Genomic DNA, 15,628 nt, shown 5'->3' with positions numbered 1-15,628 from the left:
AGAAATAACAGCTGAACATTTCCCTAACCTGGGAAAGAAAACATATCCAGGGTCCAAGAAGCACAGAGAGTCCCCAACAAGATAAAACCAAAGAGGTCCACAGCAAGAAACATTAAAATGAAAATGGCAAAAATTAAAGATTAAGACAGAACCTTAAAAACAGCAAAAGAAAGCTTCCCTGGTGGAGCAGTGGTTAACAGTCTGCCCACCAATGCAGGGGACATGGGTTCGAGCCCTGGTCCAGGAGGATCCCACATGCTGCAGAGTGACTGGGCCCGTGTGCCACAACTACTGAGCCTGTGCTCTAGAGCCCGTGAGCCACAACTACTGAAGCTCGTGCCCCTGGAGCCCAATGCTCCATGACAGGAGAAACCATCGCAAATAGAGGTCCACGCACTGCAAAGAAGAGTGGCCCCCACTCGCCGCAACTAGAAAAAACCTGTGCACAGCAACGAAGACCCAACACAGCCAAAAATAAATAATTTTTTTAAAAAAAAGCAGCAAAAGAAAAGCAACTAGTTATGGGACTTCCCTGGTTGTCCAGTGGTTAAGACTTCGCCTTCCAATGCAGAGGGTGCAGGTTCGATCTCTGGTCAGGGAGTTAAGATCCCACATGCCTTGCAGCCAAATAAACCAAAACATACAACAGAAGCAATGTTGTAACAAATTCAATAAAGACTTTAAAAAATGGTCCATATTAAAAAAATCTTAAAAAAAAAAAAAAAGAAAGGCAACTAGTTATGTACAACAGAACTTCCAAAAGATCATCAGCTGATCTTTGCAGGCCAGAAGGGAGTAGCATAATACATTGAAAATGATGAAAGGGAGAAGCCTATAACCCAAAATACTCTACCTGGCAAGGCTATCATTCAGATCTGAAGGAGAGATAAAAAGTTTTACAGAAAAGTGAAAAGAGTTCAGCACCACTAAACTGGCTTTACAAGAAATGTACAAAGACTTCTCTAAGTGGAAAAGAAAAGACCATAACTAGAAATATGAAAATTACAAAAGGAAAAATCTTATTGGTAAAGGCAAACATACTGTAAATGTAGTAGATAAACCACTTATAAAGCTAGCAGGAAGGTTAAAAAAGAAAAGTAAAATCATCTATATCCACAATAAGTAGTTAAGGGATACATAAACAAAAAGATGCAAAAAAAATGAAGACAAAAACATTCAATTTGCGGGGTAGGGAGAAAAAACACAAAATTGTTAGAATGCATTAGGATTTAAGAGCTCATCAACTTAAAATAATCATAGTACATACACACACATATGTGTGTGTGTGTGTGTGTGTGTGTGTGTGTATATATATATATAGAGAGAGAGAGAGAGAGGGAGAGAGAGAGAGGGAGAGAGAGAGACAAAAGGGAAGGAGGGAGGGAGACGGAGAGGGAGAGGGAGAGAGAGAGACAGTGGGGAGAGAGGGTTAGGGAGGGAAGGGGGTTGTTATATATGAACTTCATGGTAACCACAAACCAAGCATATAATAGATAGATATACAAAAAAGAGAAAGGCATCCAAACATAACACTAAAGATAGCCATCAAGGGAATTCCCTGGCAGTCCAGTGGTCAGGACTCGGCACCTTCACTGCCATGGGCCCAGGTTCGATCCCTGGTCAGGGAAGTAAGATTGCACAAGGCACATTGCGCAGCCAAAAAAAAAAAAAAGAGAGAGATAGCCATCAAATCACAAGGGAAGAGAGCAAATGAAAAAAAAAAAACTTAAAAAAGAACGAGAAAACAATTAACAAAAGAGCAATAAGTACACACCTATCAATAATTACTGTAAATGTAAACGGACTAAATGCTCCAATCAAAAGACACAGCATGTATGCTGCCTTACAAGAGACTCACTTCAGACCTAAGACACACACAGACTGAAAGTGAAAGGGTGAAAAAAGGTATTCTATGCAAAGGGAAACGGAAAGAAAGCTGGGGTAGCAATACTTATAGCAGACAACAGACTCTAAAACAAAGACTGTAACAAGAGACAAAGAATAACAATAGACAACGATAAAGGGATCAATCTAACAAGAAGATATAACAATTGTCAATATATATGCACCCAACACAGGAGCACCTAAATACCTAAAGCAAATATTAACAAACATAAAGGAAGAAACTGAAAGAAACACAATAACAGTAGGCAAATTTAACACCCCACGTACATCAATGGACAGATTACCCAGATAGAAAATCAATAAGGAAACAATGGCCTTAAATGACACATTAGTTCACATGGACTTAAGAGATATATACAGAACGTTCTATCCAAAAGCAGAACACACATTCTTCAAGCACACATGGAACATTCTCCAAAATACATCATATGCTAGGCCACAAAACAAGTCTCAATAAATTTAAGAAGAGTGAAATCATATCAAGCATCTTTTCTGATCACAACAGAGATTAGAAATCAATTACAAGAAAAAAACTGTAAAAAATAAAAAATGCAGGTATGTTACTAAACAAATAGATCACTAAAGAAATTGAACATGAAATCAAAAAATACCTGGAGACAAATGAAAACAAAAACACAATGATCCAAAATCCATGAGACACAGCAAAAGCAGTTCTAAGAGGGAAGTTTATAGCAATACAAGACTATCTCAGGAAACAAGAAATCTCAAATAAACCATCTAACCTTTCACCAAAAGGAACTACGAAAAGAACAAAACCCAAAGTTAGTAAAAGGAAAAAACAGAGTTCACAGCAGAAATAAATGAAATAGAGACTAAAAAAATAGAAAAGATAAATAAAACTAAGAGTTGGATCTTTGAAAAAATAAAGAAAATTGCTAAACCTCTAGCCAGACTTATGAATAGAGAGAAGAATATATAAAATCTGAAATGAAAGAGAAGTTACAATGATACCACAGAAATACAAAAGATCATAAGTGATTACTATACATAATTTTATACCAATAAAATAGACAACCTAAAAGAAATGGATAAATTTCTAGAAACATACAACCTCCCAAGACTGAAACAGGAAGGAAAAAAAGTATGAAAAGACTGCTCACCAATAATTAAATTGAATCACTAATCAAAAAACTCCCAACAAACAGAAGTCCACAACCAGGCAGCTTCAAAGGTGAATTCTACAAAACACTTAAGGAAGAGTTAACACCTATCCTCAAGCTAGTCAAAGAAAACTGAAGAGGAAGGAACACTTATGAATTCATTCTACAAAGCCAACATCACCTGATACCAAAACCAGACAAAGATACCACAAAAAAAGGAAAATATCACTTTAAGAGTCAATATCACTGATGAACACAGATGCAAAAATCCTCAACAAAATATAAGCAAACCAAATTCAACAATACATTAAAAGAATCATATACCATGATCAGGTGGGATTTAACTCAGGGATGCAAGGCTGGTGAGATATCTGCCAATCAACCAATGTGATACACCATATGAAAAAAACCTGAAGAATAAAAACCATAGGATCATCGCAGTAGATGAAGAAAAAGCTTTTGACAGGATTCAACAACCATCTATAAAAACTCTCAGCAAAATGGGTACAGAGGGAACATACCTCAACATAATAAAAGTCATATATGAACCTACAGCCAACAGCATACTCAACGGTGAGAAGCTGAAAGGATTTTCTTTATGATCAGGAACAAGACAAGGATGCCAAATATTGCCATTTTTATTCGACATAGTATTGGAAGTCAAATCAAAGCAACTGGTAGCTTTGCTAGCCAAAGCAATCATACAAGAAGAAGAAATAAAAGGAATCCAAGTTGGAAAGGAAGAAGTAAAACTATCACTGTTTGCATATGACATGATACTAGAAATAACTGATATATAGAAAATCCTACAGATACCACCAAAAAGCTATTAAAACTAATAAATGAATTGAGTAAAGGTGCAGGATACAAAATTAATATATGGAAATCTGTTGCATTTCTATACACTAACAATGAACTATCAGAGAAATTAAGAAAAAAATCTCATTTACAACTGTGGCAAAAAGAATAAAATACCTAGGAATAAATATGACTAAGGAGGTATCAATAAATGACCTGTATTTAGAAAACTATGACAATGATGAAAGAAACTGAAGATGACACAAACAAATGGAAAGATATACTGTGCACATGGATTGGAAGACTCAATATTGTAAAAATGACCATCCTCCCCAAGGGAATCTATAGATTCAATACAATCCCTATCAAAATACCAATGGCATTTTTCAAAGAACTAGAACAAATAATTCTAAAATATGTATGGAAATATAAAAGGCCCAAAATAGCCAAAACAATCTTGAAAAAGAAGAACAAAGTTGGAGGTATCACACTCCCCGATTTCAAACTATACTACAAAGCCACAGTAATCAAAACAGTACGTACGGTACTGGCACAAAAACGGACACACAGATCAACTGAAGAGAATAGAGAGCCCAGAAATACATCCACACTAATATGGGCAAATTAATCTAAGACAAAGGAGGCAAGAATACACAACAGGGAAAAGTCAGCCTCTTCAATAAAGGTTGTTGGGAAAACTCGACAGCCACATGCAAAAGAATCAAACTGGACTACTTTCTCATACCATATACAAAAATAAACTCAAAATGAATTAAAGACTTAAATATAAGACCTCAGACCATAAAACTCCTAGAAGAAAACATATGCAATATACTCTTTGAAATCTTAGCACTATTTTTTTAGATACCTCTCCTCAGGCAAGGAAAATGGAAGCAAAAATAAACATTTGGAACTACATCAAACTAAAATACTTGCACAGCAAAGGAAACTATCCACAAAACAATAAGGCAGTCTACTGAATGGGAGAAGATATTTGCAAACATTATACTTTATAAGGAGTTAATATCCAAAATATACAGAGAACTCATACAACTCAACATCAAAAAAAAAAAACCATTAAAAAGTGGGTTGACTCTTAATAGACATTTTTCCAAAGAAGACCTACAGATGGCCAACACACACGTGAAAAGATACCCAACTTCACTAATCATCAGGGAAATGCAAATCAAAACCACAGTGAGATATCACGTCACTCCTGTCAGAATGGCTATTATCAAAAAGACAACCAAAAAAAGGTGTTGGAGAGGATGTAGTGAAAAGGGAATCTTTGTGCACTCTCAGTGGAAATGTAAGTTGCTGCAGATACTCTGGAAAACGGTATGAAGGTTCCTCAAATAATTAAAAATAGAACTACCACATAATTCAGCAATGCCACTTCCGGGCATTGTCTGAAGAAACCAAAAACACTAATTCAAAAAGATATGTGCACCCCAATGCAGCATTATTTAAAACAGCCAAGACATGGAAGCACCCGAATTGTCCATCAACAGATGAATGGATAAAGAAGACTTGGTATATATATATATATACAATGGACCATTACTCAGTCATGAAAAAGAATGAGGTGATTCCTTGGTGGTCCAGTGGTTAGGGCTTAGCGCTTTCACTGCCGGGGCCCGGGTTCAATCTCTGGTTGGGGAAGATTTTGCAAGCCGCGTGGCATAGCCAAAAAAAAAAAAAAGAGAGAGAATGAAATCTGCTATTTGCAGTAACATGGACATTACGTTAAGTGAAGAAAGTCGGATAGAGAAGGACAAATACTGTATGATTTCACCTATACATGAAATATATAAAAGAAAACAAATGAAGAAATGTAACGAAAGAGAAACAGATTCATAGATACAGGGAACAAACTGGTGGTTGCTAGAGGGGTGGGGGTGGGGGATGAGTGAAATAGGTTAGGGAGACTAAGAGGTACAAACTTCCAGTTACAAAACAAATAAGTCATGAAGATGTAATGTACAACATAGGGAATACAGTCAATAGCACTGTAATAACTTTATACGGTGACAGATTGTAACTAGACTTATGGTGACCACTTTGTAATGTATAAAAAAATTGAATCTTTATATTGCACACCTGAAACTAATATAATATTGTAAGTCAACTATACTTCGATAAAAAATAAAGTATAAATAAATAATTTGAAAAACAGTGATTCACATAACTTGTTCTTTTCTATTTCCATTCCTCCATAGCAAGCAGGCTTTCTATGTATGATTCCCTTCTAGGAGAAAATGAGCTTGTCATGAAGACTATATTACCATTTCTATGACAGTTTACCATATCTCTCATTGTAAGTGAACAAATTCATGTTCTCATTTCACCTATTAATACTAAATTTAATTTTATTTTGCCTCTAATATATTGATCCAGTCTCCTTAAATGACAAAATTCGTACCCTGGGCTTCTAAGACTCAAAGGCCACAACTTTGCCTGTGGTAAATCAATGGAATAATCATGCTTAATAGAAATTTGTGGGAAAGAGCCTTCTTCTACCTCAGGAAACTTTTCTACTTCAAACTTTCTGTAAGAAATGACATGTTTTTTAGCAGCTGTAAGAGAAACAAGAAATTAACTATTATGACAGCACTACAGCATCGCTAGTGAGTTAAAGAAGAAAAGTCACTCCAAACATATTTTCAAGCCCAAGTTTGGTCAACCGGCATAATATAATAGCTCTCTGAGCACCAGCCAGAATTTAATGATTTCTCCAGGACATGATATCACATTACTATGCTGCTTAGAAAAAATATAAACTCACCTTAGAAAACTAAATTTCATAAATCAAATTACATTAAATAGGGCTTCCCTGGTGGCGCAGTGGTTGAGAGTCCGCCTGCTGATGCAGGGGACATGGGTTCGTGCCCTGGTCTGGGGGGATCCCACATGCCACAGAGCGGCTAGGCCCGTGAGCCATGGCCGCTGAGCCTGCGCTCCGCAATGGGAGAGGCCGCAGCAGTGAGAGGCCCACGTACCACAAAAAAAAAAAAAAAAAAAATTACATTAAATAGTAAGCGTACAATGAGACTACTTCACAACCATCATTACTCTGTGACTTTTGCCAAGAAAAAAACCACAGTTAGTCCATTTGGCCCTCCCCCAAAATGGAGTTGCCAATTCCTTTCGCGGGACCGCACTAACAAGATGGAGGCTCCGAGGGTCCTAGCACTGCAGTCCGCTGCCCACCACAGGACTACAGTGTGTTCTAGCACCTCAGGAAGGTGGAGGAGATCTACTGCCCCGGAAATGAAGAAAGACGGCTCTCACTGCCACCAAATAACGTCCAGTGCAGACAGCTTTCTGGACAATGAAAGGCATGGTAGGTGAGTTTCAGAGCAACCAACAACCCCTCCTATTCTGCAGAGTCTACACTTGGCTAGTATCGGACGCCAGACGAAGTGAAGGGGAAAACACGGCAAGATAGGTAATTTCAGCGTCTTAAAGCATATGTAACTGGGGTACTTACTTCCTAGTCAGGAGACTTCTCAGCTGAATAACAACTCTAGAAGATTTTTAAACCAAAGGAAATAAAAGGTAACAACAAAATGTACTCATCCAAAATAGTCGTATCATGTAACTGAAGAAGCACACGGATCCTGTTCTAATTTCATTACTGTAGTTAACCCAAATTATAAATAAATATTTGTCCTTTCTATGCTTCAGCTTCCAAAGTAAGAGGGAAATCGCATACCAACTTGACAGTATCTTAAGGTCTCTAACAATTACATCAATTTAATCCCTGTAATACATATGTGATACTGAAGATATTCAAAGTATAAAATTCGAGATTTTTTTGATATTTAAGATTTCCAAGAGTCTTGTGATATAACAAACAAAGCAATGGATTCAGAAGAGAAAAGTTACGTGACCAAAAGCAAACCACCCAACTTCCCTGGGTCTTAGTTTCTTCATCTAAAAACACTAAAGATTTAAATATAATACTATCTTAAGAGCCCTACGAATTCTAAGTCTGTGACTCAAGGAGAAAAAAATTTTAAAGTAGGTCAGAAAGTAGAAAACTTCAACAATTTAAAATTGCACTATTAGCCACAGAGAGTAGGAATGGCAGAGAGATGGCCAAAGCCTTTCGTTCAGAAAAATCAAAAGATGCCCCAAATCTTTAGCCTAAATCTTTAAAAAGTCAAAAAATAAACTGCAACTTACAATTTAAGATACCAGACTGAACGTACATATTTACCTCTGCTTCTTCCCTAAACCCAGCTAACACAGCTTGAAAGGATCAGAAAGGCAGAAGAGGAGAGACAGCAATGGCAATAAAATTCTGGAAGCTGACAAACACAAGAGCAAGCAGCAACTGACTCAGGAAACTAGAGAAAGCTGTGTCCTCAGCCACGAGTGGGGAGGAAGTCACTTCCACTACAGACTAGCTCAATAACTGGCGGAGACTTTGTAAGAAGCTGTCAGACACACAGCTCCTCCACCCCCTCTCCCAGTCAGGCGACCACCCCTCCCATCTTGGCAGCAGGCGAGAGATGTCTCCAGATTAGGAACACCCATCACAGCTGAGAATGGAAATACCGTCTGGGAGACTGAATGAAAGCTGACATGATGAACGGTGAGACTGTTCCAGACCATGATGGTGCGCTTGTACCAGACCACCCTGCCTCCAAAAACAATCACGAACCGTGAGTAAAATATATAAAAGAACAGAAAGAAATTCACTGAGAGGTGGGAATATCCTAGTGAGTCCCACATTACCCCAGCCTTTTCCCTGAAGACATTTTCCAAACTGTGGCACAGCAGAATGGAGCTTGAGTAGAAAGCAGCAGTCTTATGGGCTGAGGATAGAGAGGTCAGAGTTTAGGGCTGCCAAAATCCTGGGGAGGAGGAGAAGGAACAGGAGGCCAAAAATGTGCACGTAAATTCCTCTCCTGTCAGTCAGCCCACTCCTAAATTGTGCAGATACAGGGCAAGACTAAATCAGACTAGTCCTAACGACAGAAACAGACTCACTAACGACTCAAATACGGAGCTATCAGCAGGGGACTTCAAATAACCTTGATTAATAAGTTCAAGAAAATAAGAGGAAACGATGGACAAAAGTGATTTTTTAAAAGATGGAGAACTTCAACAAAGAACTGAAATTTATTTTTAAAAACCAAATGAACTTCTAGAACTAAAATATAAAATATCTGGAATTAAGAACTCATTGCATGGGTTTTACAGCAGGCAGCATACAGCTGGATTAGTAATCTGGAAAATAAACCAGCAGAATATATTCAACAAAAGAACAGAGAGAAAAAATGAAGAAAAAACAAAAAGACATGCCCAGAAGGAAGGAAGGAAGAAAAGGAAAGGAAGTTTCAATATTCGAAAGATTTTAATTCTTAATCTCTAAATTTAATGCTTCCCTAGTAAAAACACAAACTCTAGGGGTGAGCGTGATCAGACGAGCTGATTTTTAAAGTTAATGTGAAAAAAAGAAGAAAGAATAGCCAGAGATACTGAAAAAAAAAAGCAATGAAGGAAGAGTTGTTCTACTTGCTATCAAGACACATTATAAAGCAGTAATAATTACGAACTAGACAGGTAAATCATAGAAAGTCCAGAAATATACAAAAAATTTTTTTTTAATTTGGTAGATGACCATCGTGACATTTTAAATCAGTAAGGAAAAGATGGATTTTGAAATAAAATAGTTTTTAGACAACTAGGTAGCCATATGGAAAAAAATTAAATCCATTTTCTTTGCTTTACACCAACACAAACTTCAGACGATAAAATACGTAAATGTCCATCAAATTTCTCTATACGGCATCACTCTTTTCAAGTATGTCAACTATGCTCCAGAAAAAATATCTTAGCCTCTAGTCAAGTTAGACATCTTTCCTCACTTTTTACTAAGAACACCTTTAAGCCACAAATAAATGTTTGACATAATAAAATTTTGTGCACCGAATGAGAAAAATGTCAGGGTATATGAATGAAAAGCTGTATTCCCACCAATCTGGAACATTAAGCCTCTGCAGCTGCTTCAGCTATTTGATGCACAAGCAAGTTGTCCTGAAGGGAAACACTGGTAAAGAAGTGTCAACCGATTTCAGGAAGCCCTCAGGGTACTGTCTGCAACCAGGATCTACACATATAGTTCTCCCCAAATAATGAATACCATTTTGGGTTATGGGAGAGGCTCGGTTTAACTCCTCAATGAGGAAAGGCCCTGTCTTACTTCGCATAATTCAAAAAAGGAGAAAGCAAAAGCGGGATTCCTAATACAGAGTTTTTTCAAAATATTTGTTGTTCTTCTCTGCAAGTCTATTCCTCTCTGTAAGACTCTTCAGACAACAATTAACAGCTTCCCTAGTGAAAGTACCAACATGTAAATAAAGAGTTTACATCCATGAAATGGATATATTCAAGTCAGACAGAGGAAAATATACTTGGAGTACAACGTCAATGCATTATTAAAATGACCTCAAAAGAACTCCTGTGGCCAAGTTCCATAACCTTTACTAAACTCCCAGTGGTGACTCTTAACGTGCAAAAACCTGTTTTCCCACAAAACAGGCTCCTTACCTCTCACCAAAAACAAGCGGGCAACGTTAAAACAGATCTGCAGATGCTCTAATTTCAGACAAATCTAAAGCAGAAACAAAGAACTACTTCTCTCCATACCTGGCTTCCCTCCATCATCTCTGCAATACTGCTGCATCATAAGAAAAGGCCATTATTAGCATATACTGGATATTACTTTTAATCCTTCATAATTATTTCTGATGTAACTTACCCTGGCAATACAAAAATTTCTGCTTCTGGGGGGGCGGATCTTACATTAGAGAACAAAAATCAGGGCTGCCTAAAAAAAAAGAGTTGTGATGAACTCTACAAGTCCTAGAACTTTCAATGCCTTCCATGAAGAAATTGTTGAATCAAACTATGGAAACTGAAATATAAGATTATGGGCCAGCCAGTTAACTGCTACTCATTTTCTAGTTAAAAGGTATACGTAAAGATCGCAGACAAGATATAAGCAACGTAAATGACTTCTTACTCATACCAACGCTTCTATTCTTATTTTAATTCCATGATCACTATCGCTTTTTAAATAATGTCCAAAGGGTACTGAGTAACACACACGGTTCCTTGGAGAACTCCCATCTTGACGAGGTGCGGCTACTGGTGCTATTTTCCGCGCACTTCAGGGAGGACCCCGCAGCCTCTACATCGGAAGTCGAGGCAAGCTCTCCCGTTTCCCGAGCGACCCCACCATCGCGCACGTCACGCCGCCCCGAGTGCAGCTCACCTCAGGACCCAGGCCGTGGGCGGGCACCGTCCGGGGGTCGCCGCCTTCCCGCGGGGCTCAGCTAGCCCGAGGCGCCCCCCCGCGGTCCAGAAAGGGCATTGGGCCGCAGCCCGCGCCACTCCGGCCAACGCCCCGGGACACGGGTCTGCGCCACCGGACGAAACAAACCGGTTTCCGAGCCCCCTGCAACGGCTGCGGCGGCGTGGGGTGTTCGCCGGGCGCCGCCCCCCAACTTCTCAGAGGCGGCTGCCGGCGGCCTCGCGGGCCGGGCGCATTGGGGCTGGGTGCTCCCTGCCGGTTCGTCCCCCAGCCTCGCCACGCGGGCGCTGGCTACCCGGCAACGCGGAGATGCGCTCCGGGTTCAGGCTCAGGACTCCACAAGCGGCGCCCCAAATCCCGGAGCCAGGGCAGAGGGTGGGGCGTCCCTGGCGCGGGCGTGTGACGTCAGCGCGCCGAAGCCGGCGCGGAGCGGGGGTGGCCGGGAAGGGCAGGGGCGGGGGCGGGGGCGGGCTCTCTAGGTGCGGGAGGAGAAGAGAGGAGGAAAGGGAGACCAGAGCGTCCCTCACTCACAGGAGCGAGGCCCGGCGGCCGACAGAACCCGCTGAAGCTGGTGTGGAGTAAAGCCTGTGATAAATTCGTCCCGCACATACCGCAAAAGGGATTTTTTTTAAAACTTGAGGGCCATTTCTTAGGGATGCCATATTTTTAAACTAAATTTGCTTTAAAAATCAAGACAAGTGAAATAAGTCAAATACTGTATGATATCACTTACATGTGGAATCTAAAAAATAGTATAAACTAGTGAATGTAACAAAAAGTCAGCTATAATCCAACAAATATTTTTTTTCTTCCTTTATAAATTTATTATTTTCGGCTGCGTTGGGTCTTCATTGCTGCACGCAGGCTTTCTCAAATTGTGGCGAGCAGGAGGTACTCTTCATTGCAGTGCGCGGGGCTTCTCATTGTGTTGACCCCTCTCGTTGTGGTGCATGGGCCTCTGCAGTTGTGACACAAGGGCTCAGCAGTTGTGACACACGGGCTCAGTAGTTGTGGCTTGCAGGCTCTAGAGCACAGGCTCAGTAGTTGTGGCGCACGGGCTTAGTTGCTCCGCAGCATGTGGGATCTTCCCGGACCAGGGCTCGAACCTGTGTCCCCTGCATTGGCAAGTGGATCCTCAACCACTGCCCACCAGGGAAGCCCTCTAAGAAATACTTTAAAAAACGAAACAAACAAACAAAAAACAGCAAAAAGGAAACAGACTCACAGATATAGAAAGCAAACTAGTAGTTACCAGTGGGGAGAGGGAAGGAGGGAGGAGCACGATGGGGGTATGGGATTGAGGTACAACTACTATGTATAAAATAAATGATAAAGGATATATTATACAGCACAGGGAAATATAGCCATTATTTTGTAATAACTGTAAATGAAGTATAACCTGTAAAAATATTGAATCACTGTGTTGTACACCTTAAACTTAAGTAATATTGTACATTGACTGCACCTCAATAAATAAATAAACAAACAGAATGTTTTTTAAAAGCAAGCCTATTCCTAGTATATTCTGGATGATTAAAGCAAGAAAGTATTTTTAAGTCTTGAAATTTTTTTTTAGTATAACTTGGTTTAAAGAGAAAAAATTAAAACAAAAACAAAACAAATAAAATATGGTTCTACACCTTTACATCTAACGGGTGTACGCATTACTCGCTGGTATATTGAAAGGGTTAGTGGTCTGAGTACCTTTCTTCATTGCAGGCTTGCAGGCTGCAGATAGAGACAGACTTTGTGTAATAAAGGATCAGGTGCGGTGTAGTCCTTCAGCTAAATTGCCTTCCCTAGAGTAAAGCCGAGATACTGGAGAATCCAAACTTGAAGCTGAAGGAGGACAGTGGTCTAGCCACCTTAGTTCCTCCCCAGGTTGTAGTACCTGTTTGTATGTGTTGTGTGTAGCACGGCAGAGACACCACAGATTCTGCCAGAGACCTCAGATGTAAATGATTCAGACCTTGGCTTCAAAGAAGTCTGCTTCCTTCCCCCTCATGCCCTCCCAAACACACCAGCGCCTAAAACCTCTCGGGTTCTCCTGCCAGTCTGGTTTAGTCCTGCTTTATAAGAAGTAATTTATTGCTAGCGTGGAAATTGAACGTTTTTGGCTTCTTTGCCAGAAGATGGCACTGCAAGTCATCCAACCTGGCAAGCTGGGGCAGTCTGCTTTGGTATATCTCCTCTCTTCAATCTCCAAGCAAAAGACTTGTTTCCCTCATTTCCCGACTCCTAGGCTAACCTTCTGTGACCCCTCCCACCCCCAGTCAGTAGGAATTTTGGTGTCTGAATGCACAAGAACGCCAGTTCTACCCACATCCCTTTGTACAGCAAAGCAACATGAAAACATTGCCAATTGATAATCTAAGTAAACTCTTTGCTGCTTTCATGAAGAATGACTAGTCAGATCCTTCTTTAGGCTCCTGTCATAAACTGTTGGTGGGAACATAAACTGCTCTAGTCTTTGCAGAAGGCATGCCAGCTGTATGCATATCCTTGACAGCAAGTTCACTTCTAAGACAAGAGGGCAAATATGTATATATATATATATATACAAGGTAACCATCATTGTTTATAATCAGAAAAACTAAAAACAATGTAAATGTCTAACAATAAGGAATTGACTGAATACATTCCAATATATCCAAACAATGGAGTATTCTGAAAACATTAAAAAGGGTTATTGGGATCTATTTGTACTGACACAGAAAGATGCCCCTGACATACTGTTGGGTAAATAATGCAGTTTACTCTTAACTGTAACAGAGCAAAGGGCCTGTGCCCAAGGCGTAGAAAGCCAAACTCCCACAGCGATAGGAGGAGTTTGCAGCAAAGTAAGGGTTTATTGCAGAGATCCAAGCAAGGGGGTGGGAGACAATCCGCAGATCCACTCCCCCTTGGTCTACGAGTTGTGTGTGTGTGTTTGTTTGTTTGTTTTAAAGGGGAAAAACAGAAGCTGGGGTTAATCATTGTCTTGTCACATTTCTTAATCGAAAATCAGGAGTCAGGATGTCTCTGGATTATGATTATCTGGCCAGGTGTTCCATGGCTGGGGGGTCTGTGAGCTCATCTTGCCCTGGAGAAACAACCTGCATTTATGTGTTAATGATATCTATAATAGCAATTTTAGTACTTTAACAATGTTAACAACAACAACAATTTTAGTCATCTGATTCTGGTTGATGAGTGTTCAGTGAGCATAGGATTGAGGTCAGAGGGGATAAGAAAAGGAATAAAATTTTGGATGGAGAGATGAATCATAAACTCGGTAAGGGAACTTGGTTTTAGGGGGACTCAGTTTCATAACCTGAGTTAAAAGGATTACCTGATTATATCTCTTTCTAGTTTATATACTTTGGTAATATTTTTTTCTTTTTACAACAAGAGTGTGTTTAGGTTCCTTTGATTCTTTTTATTTAAGTATTTTATTGGATTTTTCTTTCAAACAAAAGTCTGTTCCTTGCAAAAAACCAATAACACAAACATGCATACATAAGGTCCGTATGCAGTCTGTTTCCAGAGCTCACCCTGTGCTCACTCCCCCAAGAAACCACTGTTAACAGTTTCACATATATAATCTACATTTTTCTCTAAGCTCATAAAAACATACATGAGCTTATATTCATATATATTAGTTTTAATCTTTTAAAATGAGATTATAGTATATACATTATTTTGCCACCTGAATTTTTTTAAGAGTAAATCATGAACATTTCTGCAGAGATCAATTAATCAATACTCCATGAGATAAATGTACTGAAACCTATTTCATTAGATCCCACTCAACAGACATAGAGATGGTCTCCACTGGTATTATTTCTGAAAGATAGATTCTGAAAAGAGGGTTTGCTGGGTCAAAAAGCATGCTTTTTTTTTTTTTTCTTTTTTCACTTGAATAGGTACTCCTGTGCTTTGGTTATATATTTCTGTGTAACAAACCACACTAAAACTTAGTGGCCTAAAACAACAACGATTTATTATTTCTCACACTTCTGAGGCCAGGAAGTCAAGCAGGGGTCTGCTGGGTGGTGCTTTTGCTCCCTGTGGCCCCGGCTAGAGTTGCTGATATGTTTTATGGCATCTTTGACCATACAGAAATTTGTCAATTTGTTTGTGGTCAAATTTATCGGTCTTTTTCTTTGTCACTTAGGTTCCTCATCTTGCCAAGCAAATGTTCCTTCACCCCAGAATTATCTAAATAATCTCAATGTTCTTGGATTTTAATTGTCTAATGAATTAAATGCACCTGAAATTTATTTTTATATATAAGTAACATAGGGAGAATAACTTGGTTTTCTTTTGGAGGAAAGCTAGTTATGCCAAAATCATCTGTTAAATGTGATTTCCTTTTCGACTGATTTGAAATGTAAACTTTACCATACACTACATTTCCTATTTATACCAGTGTCTATTTATGGATTTCTCTTCCATTTACCTATTAGTTTCTTACTCAGTGTGTCCATTTTAAAAA

The 15,628-nt window shown here is 39.3% G+C and overlaps 1 protein-coding gene across 10 annotated transcripts in view; it reads right to left on the bottom strand.

The window, feature by feature from the left end:
* Window positions 1-15,628, bottom strand: part of NEK1 (NIMA related kinase 1) — a 231,528-nt gene that overhangs the window by 200,909 nt on the left and 14,991 nt on the right. For 8 of the 10 annotated variants that reach the window (XR_009564445.1, XM_060301361.1, XM_060301366.1 and 5 more), the window contains exon 1: window positions 11,113-11,545. The exons of the other annotated variants lie outside the window; for them this stretch is intronic. The gene's annotated coding sequence lies outside the window, so the exon portion shown is untranslated. Of the gene's footprint in view, window positions 1-11,112; window positions 11,546-15,628 lie in introns of those variants that run through there. 10 annotated transcript variants of the gene reach the window in all.

The sequence above is a fragment of the Globicephala melas genome, chromosome 6 (genome assembly GCF_963455315.2).
Source record: "Globicephala melas chromosome 6, mGloMel1.2, whole genome shotgun sequence".
Taxonomy (NCBI): Eukaryota; Metazoa; Chordata; class Mammalia; order Artiodactyla; family Delphinidae; genus Globicephala; species Globicephala melas.
The sequence above is the reverse complement of the archived record's forward strand: the minus strand, read 5'-3'. Positions and strand labels throughout refer to the sequence as shown.